General features: G+C 43.2%; 1 protein-coding gene across 3 annotated transcripts in view; it reads right to left on the reverse strand.

The window, feature by feature from the left end:
• The window catches only part of Camk1d (calcium/calmodulin dependent protein kinase ID), a 414346-nt gene that overhangs the window by 129014 nt on the left and 269560 nt on the right, over window positions 1–15772 (reverse strand). The gene's annotated exons all lie outside the window — the stretch shown is intronic.

Raw genomic sequence — 15772 nt, forward strand, 5'->3', positions numbered from 1 at the left:
AGCACCACCAGCGGGGGAGCAAGTGTTCAAAACAGAAGCATTCACATCCAATTCATAACATTACCGAAATAATTAAAACATTGTTGGATGCTATTTCCTGGTTCTTAGGGCCAGTAAGAACAAGGGGAGAGGCCAAGACTGGGAGGGTTGAGGCTAAAGGAGGCATCCTGAGCTGGGGACTATCTAAAGACAGAAGCTGAGGGAGACAAACAGTGGCTCCCATAGATGTGCAAAGGACAATCCCCCACAGCTGTGAGGACATATGAATATGTGTGCGTGCACATGCACTCCTTTTGCAAGTGTGATTTAAATTAAGGCTTTTGACTCGAGGCAATCCACTGGGTTATCCAGTGGCCTACTCTAACCACTGAAGATCCAGTATGGTCATTTAGGGAGCCTGTCCAATTGGAAGCAGAACCTTGGTTAGGGACTGGTGCAAGTACCGTGCCTGAGCCTTTAGGAAGAAGGGATTGGCAAAGCTAGGCAAATTGAAGTCAGGAACGGCACCATGATACCAATGTTTGTGACAGTAGCTGCTATGTCCTAACAGCTGCACAGAGCTGACCCAAAGATGGACAAAGAGACCTCAGGCATACAAGTGCCCAAGAGCTCATTCAGAGCACTTGCCTAAGGCAAGAGGGTCCTTGCCTGTGAGTTCTGGAAGGAGATGCTGTATCTTCACGGTGAAGGGGTGAGCCCAGGGTACCAGAAGAACTTTTCAAAAAGATTAACATCTCAAAGAGAGAGAACCAAGTGGTAGAAACGGGTTCGGAGCTAGAGTCTGGTGACATCAGACTCAACCCCATTTGGCTCTTAGATAAGGAGCATTATTTTCTACACACAAGCCAGCTTAGAGTTGGTTGCTATGGAGTCTTGAATAATAAAGCAATTATAAAACTTTCTCTTTTTCAAATAAAACCCCAGCTCTCTGGCATCTTATAGAAGGCAAAATTGAAGGGGATGAACGCAAGACAAAGAGGGTGAAACACAGAACACACCAGCAGCATCATTAATTCACCATCCTAACTCTTGAGAAACTCTAATTTAAAAAACAAACAAACAAACAAACAAACAAACAACCACCAGATGGTTAAGACATAGTAATTGTATAGAGATAAACACAGAGAAAAGAAAGTAAAGGTCGTGACTACTGAGCTTGACCAAGACACTTGCCCCTGTCGACCCTTGCACAAACCCCCCAATTGGAGGACATCTATTTTACAATAAACTTCATTTAAAATAATCTTTGTTGTCACAGAAAAATGACAAATACAGCGTGCAGATTCCCATCCATTCTTCACCCACTCCCATTCCCACCCTACCCCAGCGTGCTTTCCATTTAGCATGGCACACTACATTCCATCATCACATCTCCCTGGGCTCCTCCTGACTGGGGCACTTCCTCAGATTGGCCTTGTTTGGACTGACCTCAGTAGTTTTGAGAAGTACTGATCAGGAATCAGTTGGGCTTGCGTTGTACTTTTTGCCCTCTTGGTTAGGCTGAGGTCTTAAGTTTGTTGAGAGAAAAGCAACAAAAGCCAAGCGCCATTTTTATCACATAACACCTAAGTGCATCCTACGCACATGGTGATGTTGAAATGGTCAACTGGCTGAGGCAGGAGTGTCAGGGTCCTTCCATCCCACCCACTGCAGAGCTACAGTTTCTTCCCATCCTGGAGGCAAAGGCAGTCATAGTGTACAGCCTGGATGAGAGGAGGGAAATATAAGATTTCTTCAGAAGCCTCTCCTGTCCAACAGACCCAAGGAAACGCCATCATTCCCTGTCTGCCATGTGACCTCACAGGTTTCCTCAACATAGTTTAACACTTCATTTCTGCAGTGCTATAGCTAGAACCCAAGGCTCACATGATGGCTAGTTCACTGATAGAATACGCTAAGTGCTACAGTAAATCTTTATTGTCAACTTGATTGGAGTTAACATTACTCAGGAGACCAGGGCACACCTGTGTGTCCAGTTTCTTGAAAGGACTCACTGAAAGAGAAGACCTGGTGTGCCTGTTTATTCCTACACTTAGGCAACTGGATGGGGTATTTCCAACTCCCTCCTAGGCTATTTATGTAGCTTTAATATCACACATTACATAAATCACTAATAGTGACAGGCCTGGCCCTAAGAAACAAACAGGTGACATTCTGTAATCAGATTGCCAACCCGCTGTTTTTGCAGGTGAACTGAACAGCTACATCAAGATTCAGACCGAGCTGTGGAGGTAAAATATAACAACTGATGTGTGCAATCAGAAAGGACTTGTTTAAAAAGTCTTGGGTGACAGGGAAAACACCTTAGCTATTTGGTTTAAATGCCTTCCCCTTAAAAAAAAATCATGAATAAAATAGAATCCTGTCAGGACTGTATCACCCCTCTTTGGACTAGAAGGTGACACTACTACAGCATGTCAGTTGTGAGGTCAAAAATAACCTCGACAGGAAGGCCAGAGGTGCTTCCCACAGCTGCAAGGCAATCGGTGTCACTTGCTGTCACTGTTCTTGGCACATTTCTATCGGAAGACATAAGCCCTGAAGAGCCCTTTTCCCGTTCCTCTTCATTTTGCTCACAGAATGGACATACTACGCCTATTGTCTATTAAGATAGAAAGAAGCCAAGTCCTAGACATACATCGTCACATTAGTTTGTTCCATAGGTGGGCCCACACTCACCACAGTGACCTTGCGGAGGTCAGAGGACGATTTTGTGGTGATTGGTTCTCTTTTCTGTGGCCCTGAATGTTGAATTCAGGTTGCTCGGTTAGTGCCAAGCCTCTTTACCTGCTGTGCTTTCTGGATAACCCTTGACCTGTTTTATCAACCCCATATACAACGGTCTGGGTGGTGGGTCCTCACAGACCACCTTCCTCCCTGCTTCTCAGACACTCTGTGTCCTGTGTCAGGCCAGTTTCTGGAAGACCACTTCCTTTGGATCTTTCACACATTCCTTTAAAGTCAGATTTTAATACCCAGTAGAAGAAAAGGGAAGATGTCCAAATGGCCTCTTTGTCATCTCTGGGATAGGAACTGGGTCTTAAGGGGGCTACAGTTTTAGGATACAATGGTGCTTACTAGTTGCCAGTACAGTAGCTTACTTGAGTCTATGTTAGTTACAGATGTAGATCGCAAATGAGTTGATACATGAAGAACACATGCAATAGTAGGTACTGAATACATGAGAGCTCTGTTTCCTCCTTGCCAATTGTCATGCCAGCAGGGTCCTAGCAGGGCACAGCAGCAAACACTTCTACTCCTAGCACTTAGAAAGTCAATGAAGGAGGATCACAAGTTCAAAGTCAGTCTGGCTTACACGGAATTTAGCCCAGCCTGCAAGAGAGAGACCCTATTTCTAAGAAAAAGGGAGAGAAGAAGGGAGGGAAAGAAGGAGGGGAGGGGAGGGGAGGGAGAAAAGAATGGAAAGAGAGTGTGTGTGTCTGTGCTCATATTCATGTAAGATGTGCATGAGGTCAAATTTTTTGAGAAGCTAACAGGTCTCTATGCAGATCACAGAGAACTGAACATCCTCAGAGCACAGAACTCTGATTATGATGGTGAAACAGTCATAACCAAATCATGAAACAATATAAATATCGTGTATTACAGAGGCCTCCACAGGCCAATATCTGGCTCACTTTGTATAAACTTTCCTCATCAGATGGTGAACTGAGCCAGAAAAGACCATGGAATTTAACTTGAGAGACCAAAAGATTAAAAATTAGCAGCTATTATTTAAGGCCTGAACTAGCTGGGTGGAGAAGTCCAGTAATACCCTGAGGGGAAGAACCGCCTCACTGCATTCTTTCCCCACCCACTAGAGATACAGTTGCTAGGAAACTTGCCCATCCCCCTAGGGAGGGACACCAGGTCATTAATGGTTTGGGGACCTTCCTATAGCCAATCAATTCAAAATGTAGCATTTTGACCAATAGATGCTTGCCAGGCAGGAATTGTCCCTGCCTCGGGCATACTGGGAGGGACCAGAATCTTTAAATCACCCAACTAACCTGGGCACGGGCGTTCGGCTCTCACCGCTTCGGTGGTGCGGAGTGTGGGCCCAAGCTGCAGCTTGTAATTTACAATAAAAAGAACCTCATGTATTTACAGGGGAGTCTGTTTATTCCTGGGGTTCCCGAACTGGACAGAACAAACTCATCATCTAAAAACCTCTTAATAATAAGCTGAGCACACAAGCATTTTCGGTTGTAAATTATATCTGTATTCAAAGTTGTTCTAATATCTAATCTAAACTTATGAAGCAGGTTGGACAGCCGAAAGGAAAAATAAGTTACTCAGGAGCAGACCTTGTTTAGTGAATGAATTCACTTGACGTATTAATAGAGAATAAGTAGTACTTGAGAGGGGAGGGATGGAACAGAGGAGAGAAGGAAAGCTAGTTGCTAGGGAAACAAACTAATGGCCCAATGTCACTGAGCAGGTGACAGTAATGGCCGTAAACTCTCAGCCTCATCCAAACCACGGGAAGCAGGAACGCAGGGAATATATAGCCTCTTTCTAAGCTGCTGAGAGAGAATTTAAGTGGTTCCGTTCCCTTCCCTTTTTGAAGAAGAAAGACTGTAAACTATAGGACTCATTCCGGAGACACTGGTAGAGAAAAGCTGTACAGGATTAGGAAAATAAAGGGATTCAAAGTTCTGGCCAGATCTGCCCCACCCCTGCCCTTTGTGAAGCTAATTGCTCCAAGGCAGTCAGCCTCCCACGGCCATACAGCAGGAACAATCTGATCAAATTAAGAAGGTTCCCAAATGCTACTGAGCTGTTATTCTTTAAGTCCTTCTCCTTCTATGCATCCTCTTTCAGTAGCTAGCCAGGGACTAATAATTAGTAATTAGTCTGCACTGACTCTCTTTTCAACGTTTAATTTTTTGGATGAAGGTAGGTTGGCTTTTCAGGTAATCTTTACAGTCAGATCTTCACACCTAATGAGAGTTTGGTCCTTGGATTCACAGGTAATACCACAAGCCAAGGAATTCATCAAGTGACCTGGAGAGGTTTCAGCTGGAAAAGGGGCTAAAGAGTGAATTTGTGAAATGCCCTGGTACATGCTGCCGATGGCATTACCCAATCTTGTGAAACAAAACGAGAATCCTAACTTGTCGTACAAACAGAACTCTCATTAGGCTGGTATCTCAGTCTCCGCCATTTGCTACTCTTCCATGCATTTCTCATGAACAGTGACTGTTTATTCTCAACTAATTTAAAATTAGAGATGCGCATTGACAGGTCTTTCACACACTGTATGTATGGCCCTTCTCATAGAGAAGACCTGCTAATCACAGAGATGTTCTTGGGCTCGTAAACTGCAATCCTGAGAGACTGTGAGAGAAGAAATGGGCCCCTTAGCAAAAAAGTATGACTTGTTGGGATCATAGGATTCATGCATGACAAGAAATCTCCTGACGTTGCAAATTTAAGGGCTGTTAAGTTCAAATTCCTTGGCACATACTTGTCTCCAGAACTGAGAAAAATATCCTTACATTTTGGCCACTAAATCTAAGGCTTGCGTCTAACACATGGTGCTTCTTATCATGGAATAAGTTCTACATCTGCCTACCTCAATGCTGCTGAGCTAGGCACACATACCATGCCACTAGTTTTATTCAGTGATCGTGTTTTCATGAGATGCTATAACACGATTGGATTTAGGAGACTCACACCATCTATCAACTATTCCTTGGTGACAAGAAATTAAGTGCTCCTAAGGACACAGATTCTGCGGTCACATGTTAAAGCAAAGATGTGAAAGAATCAGGCTAACTTTGTAACCTATGTTTCTTTTAATTGCCTTATAACTTATATTTGCAAGTTTTAGGCCCATGTTAATTAAAGCCTCTTAGTGCTTCTCCAGAGAACCGAGGAATGTAAAAGTTCCTGACATTAGCCATCTGTGAGGGCAGAGATAAAGAAGAGAACAAGCAGAGATCTCTACTAAATGGAGAAAAAAATCACCGGCTCGTGCCGGTGAGATGGGCCTTGTTTGGAAACTGGGCCAAATGGCCCCAATCCTTCTCCTGACCTTTGATCCAAAGCCTGTAACCCCCACTCCTTAGAACAGACATGGGATGAGTTAATCACCCTCCCACATTTAACTGTGGATGGCAGGAAATTCCAAACTGACTTGACAATCAGATATTTACAACAGGGCTGACTGGACCTAAGGGTGACCAGAACTGACCAATTATTTTAAAAGTTAAACACTTCCTCCAACCCTAAATCACCAAGAAGGCAACCCCAGGAGATTCCCCCCTTGTGTCTTTTAAAAACCCAAGGTCTTTGTCTCTCGGGGCCACTCCTAGCTGACCAGCAGGGGTGACCCCATTGTACAATGGTCAAGAAGAGTCTCTTGCGTTTTTGCATCGATGGATGTTTAGTTTCCTGAGTTATCTTCATACCTTCTTATATTTAGGCTCTTGCTGGGCCTAACAGATGCAATCAACAGCATCTTTATCCTACCACAGGTACAAAGACCAGTAGAGAGAAGGCAGAGACACATATTTCTGACACACTGTTTTTGGGGCATGGCACAATAAGCATGTGTTAAAAGGTACCTCGTCAAAACACACAGCGAAATGTTTTTCTGAGCACAGAATCAATAAATCCAAGAGAATGGCTCATATTCAATCAACATAAATTGTTCAGTGAGATAATTAAAGACCCAAGTCATTAAGGGCTCAGCATGAAGGCCGATATTAAAAATGAATCCATTCTGAAAATGGATTCCTATTTACAGTAGGGTATGGCACATCAAGGGAACCACCTCTCTCTCTCCATCACACCTTTGTGGAGGAAAATTTAGGTTTTGATTGTGCCAGCAAGATGAATTATTTTGGGTCAGAGTGATAATTGATTCTGGCTGCTGCAAGAATTACTGATGGTAGCAAACAGCTACTACAGGGGGTTAGCAGTGACAGATGCCATCTTCCAGAGAGGACTGAGGGCTCTTCCAGACCCAGGAAAGGATTTGTACATTGAAACCGTGACTCTCTGGGGGAAAAAAAAGCCCAAAGGGAGCTTTCTTAGATTTCTGATTTTTCTGTCTTCTTTGTAAGTGTGTGTATGGTGTATGCACATGTGTGTATAGGTGTGAGCGTCCATGTGCACACATGTAGAGGCCCAAAGAGGATGTCAGGTGTCTCTTTCTATCATTCTTCACTCCATTTTGTATCACGCTGAGCCTGAAGCTCCCCATTTTGGCCAGATTCAGTGGCCAGAGAGACCTGCAGGATCCTCCTGCCTCCACTCCCCCCTGGAGCTATAGGCACACACGGCCACACTCAACTTTTACAAGGGTACGTAGCAAGCACTTCCATCCGCTAGGCTGTCTCTTCAGTCCCATTTCTCATTTAATAAGGTTTGGAGGAAAGATCAAGGGCTAGGGAGATAAGTCCACCTGTAAAACCCACTGGGCAACTGTAAGGACCCAACTTTAATCCCTAGAGCTTGTGTACAAAGCTGGGCAAGGGGGGTGGGGTAAAGTGGGGATGTAGTTTGTGATCTCCATGATGCAAGACGGGATGTGGAAACAGGAAGAGCACTGGAAGCTTATAAGACAGCTGGTTTAGATTACTTAGCGAAGTTCCAGACCAATGAGAGAGCCCGCCTCATTAAGGGGTAGAAGGCGGCTGAGGTCATCTTCTGAAGTCTACATGTATGTGCAAGCCTGAGCGCTCACTTTGTTGTGCACATTTGTGCGTGCACTCAGACATGCATAAGCACCTGTGCGTGTGCACATACAGCTATATATACACACGTGTACAGAAGCTACCATGTAAAGATAAAGTAAATTCATGCCCCATTCTAAATACACAATTATTATTCTGAGAATCAGTCCCTCCCAGTTTTCTATAAATTCCTCCAGTTTTTCCTGACCATAGAGGCCTATGTATGTAACAAAACTTTCCTTTAAAGCACTAATTTAGAGCACACCACAAGCAAGGCAAGCTGGACACTTACTCATTAGAACCGTATCTTTGCAATCATCCCAGATCAACACACAGAAAGATACGGATCTTGGCATAACATTATCAACTGTACATTTGACATAAAAGTCATAACATCCAATGTGTAAAAGACACTCCCTTCCAGATAGACTAACAAAGAAGCTTAAAAAGAAACTGAATTTGTCTGCCTGTTGTACTTTTCAGTGCTGTGCTTGGGCTCGGGCTAGTGGGACTTAGAAAAATGCAGTTCTTCATTGGCGTGGTGAATGGAATGGCTCTCCAGTCACTCATAGAGGAACAGCTGCGATGGGAGAGGACGGGACAAAATCAGATATACTTGAAGGACATATGCAAGCCAGGCAGGGTCCCGCCTAATCCTCTCATCTCCTCAGAACTTCCTGCAGAGTCTCAACTCCCATTACTGATCATTCATCCTTTCTGAAAGCCAGGGTCAATCTGTCTCGGAGCACCCACCTGCCCTTCATCTTTTATAACGTGGTTCCCACTCCACAGTGCCAGCCGCTTTCTGCCAAGCTCAGTGACTGAGAGCAGGGAGGACAGTGAATCACCAGTACGGCAGCCTGGAGTGACTTTTCTGAATAAAAATATGCATAATTCAGTGACTGAAGAGCTATTCCTGGGAACCGGTTTTGAAGAACTCGGGCTCTCTATAAGGAGCCTGGTTCTTTACTATTAGTTAAGCAAGCTGATCATCTCAGGAAAGCAGATGTTAGCCCAAACTTAACAGGGGTGGCATATACAAGCCCCAAAGCAATCCCAAAGGTGACAGACGGTCACTTAGCACCAGTACCTACACAAGGCACTTGGCCTCAGTCATGCCTTGTGTTCTCAAGCTCTTGCAAAAATGCAAAAGCCATAGTGCCCTATGGTAGAAGCTATTGTTTTAGTCTCTTGGAGAGAAAACATTATACAGACAGTGTCTCAGAAGCTATTTGGCTCTCATTTCCATCTGGAAATACAATCTACAGGGCTCGTTCTTTCTCTAGCACATAAACACACGCATGTACACATACCAGATAAATACTTAAAAGTTAAACAAAAGAACAACAATAAAAACCGAACAAGGAAAAGAGAAGTATCAGAAGGTTGTGTATGTAGCTTGGCATTTCCTAGCATGTGATTTCATTTTCCTAGGCCCATTTTCAATCCCCAGCACCTCAAAACTTAAAAAAATCATTAGCTATTTCAAATAAGTTAAATAATTTATAACAAAGTATATTAAAGCAAAAACATTCTAACTTCTTTCTACAAATTACCTATCAGGAAATCACAAAAGCAGAATAACGCATCTTGTCACGATTCACATGTTTTGGATACTTTAAATTAGTATCTGCTTCTATGTCCCTGTGTGAGGAATCTACTTTATCCAATATAAATTTATTATTTTTATGTGTTTGTAACATTTTCCATGACATTCATCAAAATCACATTTTATGACTTCTGAGTTTCAAACTGTCCATACTTTCAATTCATTCTTTCCCACTGACCACAGTATGTTTAATTTGGAAAATAATTTTTCTATACTTGCTACAATACCTGGTAAGTTCATAGCAAATTCTGATAAATAGATAAATTCTAAATTGTAACCTTTACTTTTGATACAATATAGGACAAGTTGGCATTTCAAACTGTCATTTCTCTTGCCTTGAGTTTGGGAGTGTTGGGATTATGGGCATATGCCAGCATGCCCAAATTCTAATTTATAAAATTTCAATCAAAATGTATAAATAATCTGGCCTGAATGTCTTTGTAGGTACTGCTGAGGTGTGTGTGTGTGTGTGTGTGTGTATACCCAGGTGGGCAACTGTGAATGTGAGTGGAGGTCAGAAGACAGCCCCTGGTGTCATTCCTCAGGCACCTTACACACACACACACACACACACACACACACACACACACACACACACACGCTCTCTTACTGGCCTGGAGCTCACTGAGTAGGTAAGGCTGGCTGTCCAGCAAGTCTCCAAGATCTACCTTTCCAGCGCCATGTGGCCATGTCTGCCTTCCTGGGCAAATAACAGTCAAGGCAAAGGCTTTACCAATGTAGCCATCTCCTCGGTATGATGTTTTAGCTGATACTCTTCTTTGCCCCTTCAAAAGAGATACCTTAAAAAATAAACTGTTCCTATTAGTGATGTTCTTACGCTTTCTCAAAGTTGGATGTTGTAATAAAATCATACTTCTCAATCTTTTCTCATTGCTACATGGATATAAAAGTATCCAATAAAAAAAAAATAGAACTCTACCAAGATATTTTCCACCGAGCAAGCTATTCCAGAGTACAATTATAGATTTTTTTTTTGAAAACTCTTACATGGTTTTTGTGCTCTTATCATTTAACGTGCTCTGTTTCGTTTATAGGAATATGCTTCAAGATTTAGTTTCAATCAGTGACTGCAGACGGTTGCTAACTTCAAATACTGCTATTTAGGTCACTTAATAGAACATAGTAAGAATTTCCAACTCTGCGGCTGGAGAGACAGCCCCACAAAGAAGAGTGTTGGCTGTTCTCTCAGAGGACACAGATGTGATTCCCAGCACTCACATGGGTGCTTACAATCATCTGTAACTCCACTCCCAGAGGATCTGATGCCCTCTTCTGGCGCACATGCACATACACAAGCACACACAATGCACAGGCATACATGTAGGCAAAATACTTATACACACACGTGTTTCACAGACATACATGTAAGCAAAGCATTTATACACATAAAAAATTCTAAAAAAAAATTCCAATTACTTTATTAAGCAATGCAACCAAAACGAGGGAGGGGGTTATAAGGAGGTTTGACACCAGTTTATCATGAAATGTCAGCTTTTCTATCTGAGAGTAGGAAGCAATAAATGTTTAGGAAAAAACGGAACATAGAGTCTAACCAGGAGCACAGGAAATGAGGTCAGAACCATGGGGAGGTCAAGTCTAATTCTCATTGTGCAAATCTCTCCACAGGATCCTAGCAGCCCAGCTGCAGAGAATACAGACAGGGCACTGATGTGGGATTCTGCATTTGCAAGGTAGATGTATCAGGCTAAAAGAGTAACCACAGGGGTACATGCTCTAAAAAGTGTTATGTCCCGAATAAGAAGACTATGGGTGAGTGGAGAGCACAGTTCTCAATAGCCTCAAAGAATAAGCATCAGAAAAGGCAGCTGGGAAGCCATGGCTACACTGAGGACAGATAAGGAGCGGTGGGGAATCACAGAGTGAGGGCTGCCCTGGGGCGCCATTTTAGAAAGGGGTCATGAGGCTGTGTTACTTCATGCAGAGTCTTAAAGCAAGAGCTGATCAGAGGGTCACAGTGTGGCTGTCTCTACAGACACTGAAGGCAGCAACATGGCCGAGCATGAAGGACAATTTAAGCAAAATGAATCAGGCACAGAAAGATAAAAACTGTATGTTCTCATTTACATGTTGAAGCTTAAGAAGTTAAAATCATGCAAGTAGGGTGTACAGTAGTGCTTACCAGAGGGAGGGAAGGGTAGCATGGGAAGGAGAGAATGATTGAAGGACATGGCGGTACAATTGCAAAGAAGAAAAGACTTCTAGCTAAGGCTGACAAGAAGTAACTATACATTTCAAAATAGCTAGCAGGCTGGATTTTAAATGTTCTCAAAAGAAGAAAGTAATCCATGTTTGAGGTTATGGATCTTCGAGCAACCTTAATGTGACCATTACATTTTATGTATGCACTGAAAAAACTCCATAAACCACACCCCATAAATACGCACAACTGCTGTCGGCTAGGGTTTTTGATGACTAAATCCAGCTATTGAAAGAAGGGAAATAGACTCCTTGTTCATGAGCAAGTGGGAAAGACGCCCTTGCTTTCTGCGTGGTTTCCTTGTTAGTTTGGTGGCATGTCCCTCCACGTCTGCAATTCTCTGTGCAACTGGGGTGCCAGTCTACATGTGCTTGTGTGAGGGAGACTTGTCCCCCGTGGGCTCACATATTTGCATACTTGGTCCCTGGTAGATGGCACTGAGAAGGAAAGGAACCTTTAGGAGGAGGAGACTTACTGGAGGCTGGCTTTGGGGTTCAGAGCCTGGCCCTACGTCCTCCCCCCCTCCACTTTTTGTGTGTGGATGAGTGCGATTTCTTTGCTTCCTGACTGCCAGGTGAGCCTCCCATTCCCCATGCCACCAGCAGGACTGGATCTCCTCTGTGAGCTAAAACAGGCCCTTTTCTCTCCTAAGTTGCCCTTGGTCATGTATCTAATCACAGTAACAGAAAAGTAACTGAAACAGAGGCCGGCTGACCCAAGCCCTCCCTGCACTTGGACCTGGCCTCTCGTGACATGAGCCCCATTGTCAACTCTGACTTCACTCAGGAAACACAAATGCAAAGGTTAAGATGACTAGGAGTTTTCAGATGACAAATGAGAAGTGGTAAAAGCCAGGTTGGGGTTGGGTCCCAGTGGCTCCACTTTACCCCTTACTCGGATGTCTCATGCCATTTTGCACCAGCTACCCACCCCCCTTCCAGCATGCTTTGCCCTCCCTCCTAATTTTTCTCAATGGACTTTAGTAGGTCCTTGTGTATACTCAGTGACTTATTAAGCTGTTTGAATGCTGCCACGTTCTCCTCCTGTTATATAAACTTTATATGCATGGAACATTGATGCGTCATTATACCCCACCCTCTGGCTAATAATACTAGACATGTGCTGGGGCTCCATAAACACCTGAGTGAGTGAGTGAGTGAATGAATGAATGAATGAGATGATGCATAACAACAAGCACAGATGAATGTTACAGAATTTCAGGAAAGAGATGATCTCTCTGAGAACAGCTCTCTGGGATCACACAGCCTGCAGGGGAGATTACATCACGCCGTCATTACTTTCCCTGACAATGATACAGTATAATTGTAGGGAATGCCTGTCAGGGTAGACAACTTCCATGAAGGGTGACGAGGTAGCCTGATGAAGGTGCTGGGATATAAGGGGGGGGGGGTGATAGGAGAAGATCATTAAGAAGCCTGCGTGGTGCTGTGGCAGAGCCAGGGTGCTGTGAGGCTCAGCAGGAAGAAGAGGGTCTACAAGCCACAGACAAGCAGAAGCGTCTTAGACATTGGACCGCTATGAGGAAACGCCCTCAGGAGAAATCCATACATTGAATCTGCAGGGCATGCGGAAACTGGTCAGGTCGGAGCAGGGCTCTGCTTCCTTTGATTAAGCTGTCACACAGCATGGAAGCCCTGGCACAACTCAAACTAGAATGTCGAATCTGATGCTCTCTGAAATTTATCATCATGCAGGTGCTCGTTACGTGAGCTCCAAGTTTTCAAGCTGCTAGGGAATTGGAAACAACAAAGTCAGCTGCGATCCTCCTATACTTTTGTATTTTACAAGTCTGAGCCTGCCGGCTTTCAGTTTTCATATGAATATTTAAATGAAGTAAATTACCTGTGCGATTTGTACGTGAATAAACGTAGTGAAGTTGATGCTTTACATTCTAAGCCCATTTCTTCTCCTTATGCACTTCTATGGCTTCTCAAAATCAAGAGCCGGTGGCTAGATGTTACTTTTAGAAATGTATAGTGGTTTTTATAATGGTGCGATTTTTATCTGCAGGGGGTGAGGCTTGCAGCTTGGTGGTACAGCATTTGCCTAACACAAGACTGTGCATGTGATCCTCAGAACACCATCCCCCGGAATAGTTATGCCATTTTAAACCTGTGCATAATTTAAGGTCTCAATAATTTATAGTCGAAATTATTTGTCATATAGATTGGATTAAATGGAGGAATATGGTATCTAAAACAGTATTATAAAACATATTAAAAGTAAAAAATATGTTTAAGGCATGATTACAAAAAGCTAAAATGTGCTACAAGAGATAAATTATCTCCCAAAGTCATTAATTCAGCACAAAAATAAAAATAAACACACTATGAGTGAGCATAGGAATCGTAAAATACGTGAGGCAAACTTCAGTGGAGCCAAACAAGAGGAACAACAGTAGGAGTCTTTGACAACATTCTTTATATAGGAGATAGTACAATACAACAGAATATCACAAAAGAAATGCAGGACTTTCTGACTGTAGAGCAACACGACCTGACAGATAAATGCATTCCATTCCAGCCAGCAACGATAGAAGCACTTCTCTCTCAAGATGAAATGGGATATTCTCCAGAATAAGCCATAGATTGGGCCACAAAACAAATGTTAGTAAATTTTAAAAGGACTGAACTCCTGCAAAGTGTCTGTTTGCCTCACAGGGGACAGGAACCGGAAATCAAGAGCAGAAGGAAAACTAGAAAATTCAAAAACACAGAAACAAAAGAGAACATTCCCAAATAACCAGTGGGCCACAAAAGAAATAACAGGGAATACTGAGAGACAAATTTAAATGAAAACACAGCTAGCAAAATGAATAGCCTGGAGTGAAAACCATGTAAGATGTTGGGGCTGGAGAGATGGTTCAATGGCTAAAAGTACTTGCTGCTATTTCAAGGGACCTAGGTTTGGTTCCCAGCACCCACTTGTGGTGGCTCAAGCCGCCTATTATTCCAGGTCCAAGGAGCCAATGTTCTCTTCTGGCCTCCATAGGGCACTACATGCACACAGTACACAGAGACAAACAGGCATGCACACATACACATAAGAATCAGTATAACAAAACCTTTTAAAGTAGATGTTCAGAGGCCGAGGGATATAGCTCGCTGGTAGAGTTCCTATCAAGCAAGAGTGAGGTCTTAGGTTCAACCCCAAGCCCTGGAAATAAAGACACCATAGCTATAGATTCTTAAATATAAAAAGATAAAAGAAAGCATGACTATGTACTGGCAATTTCATATGGTTGAATCTAATAAAACTTGTCCAAGATTACATTAGACCATTTTGTCTTTGCAACTCTCTAAGCCTTTATATCCCAGTAATATTTTTCTCTTTGTTTGTAGTTAAAAGTATTTTTAGTATAAATTTCGGTATCTAAGAAGTAATGTTACATGACTAGGATAAATCTGAGGATGACTAGGTGTGCCTTGCAGGATGGCACTAGGACTCTCAGGTCCCAGCCCTCCTTGTGGGATGGGGTCAGCCAGGTGATAGAGGAGTCTGCAAAGTCCCACTAGCTCTGGTGAGCACATGTGGCCTCTTGCCCTGACACTGGGCTGAGTTCAGGCCAAGAGTCTCTTAGACTCTGAAAACCAAACCAGAACCTCAGCAGCAGTCTTGGTCTTAAATTCAAGTTTTTATTCCACTTTTCACTTAAGTGATAAAGTTTTATCGTTTATTTCAATTATTTACATTGAATAAGGGTTATGATCCAATTGGTTCTCTAAGCCAAAGGATGATGGTACTGCTTCCTACATGGCAGGAGACCCACAGAGAAGCTGATGTCCAATAACTGAGGATAGGGATTGGGAAACACTAACCCAGGGTTCTAAATGATGTGCATGTCATCAGACATGTCACTGCTAAATCATAGGCACGTGGCTGGCTGGCTGGTTATACTTGTAGGAGGTCAAACAGAACTTGACAGGTCGTGTAGACCACTTTCCTGCCTGAAGACCGATGACTGCAGCCTGTTACCTGCAATGGTGATCTGATTAGGAAGCCCTAAAGTCTCCTCCACAGCTTCCATGTATCTATCCCTTTTCTTGGGACAAGGTTTCACCATGAAGTCCTGGCTGGTCTCAGCATGTATACCAGGCTACCTTTGAACTCATGATAATCTCCTTGCTGTCACTGCCTAAATGCTGAGATTCCAGGCAGCTGCCACCACACCTGTCCGGGTATTTATCAATTAAAAAGGTCCCTAAAGGCAGCATCTTT

This window comes from Meriones unguiculatus, chromosome 19, assembly GCF_030254825.1.
Source record: "Meriones unguiculatus strain TT.TT164.6M chromosome 19, Bangor_MerUng_6.1, whole genome shotgun sequence".
Classification (NCBI taxonomy): Eukaryota; Metazoa; Chordata; class Mammalia; order Rodentia; family Muridae; genus Meriones; species Meriones unguiculatus.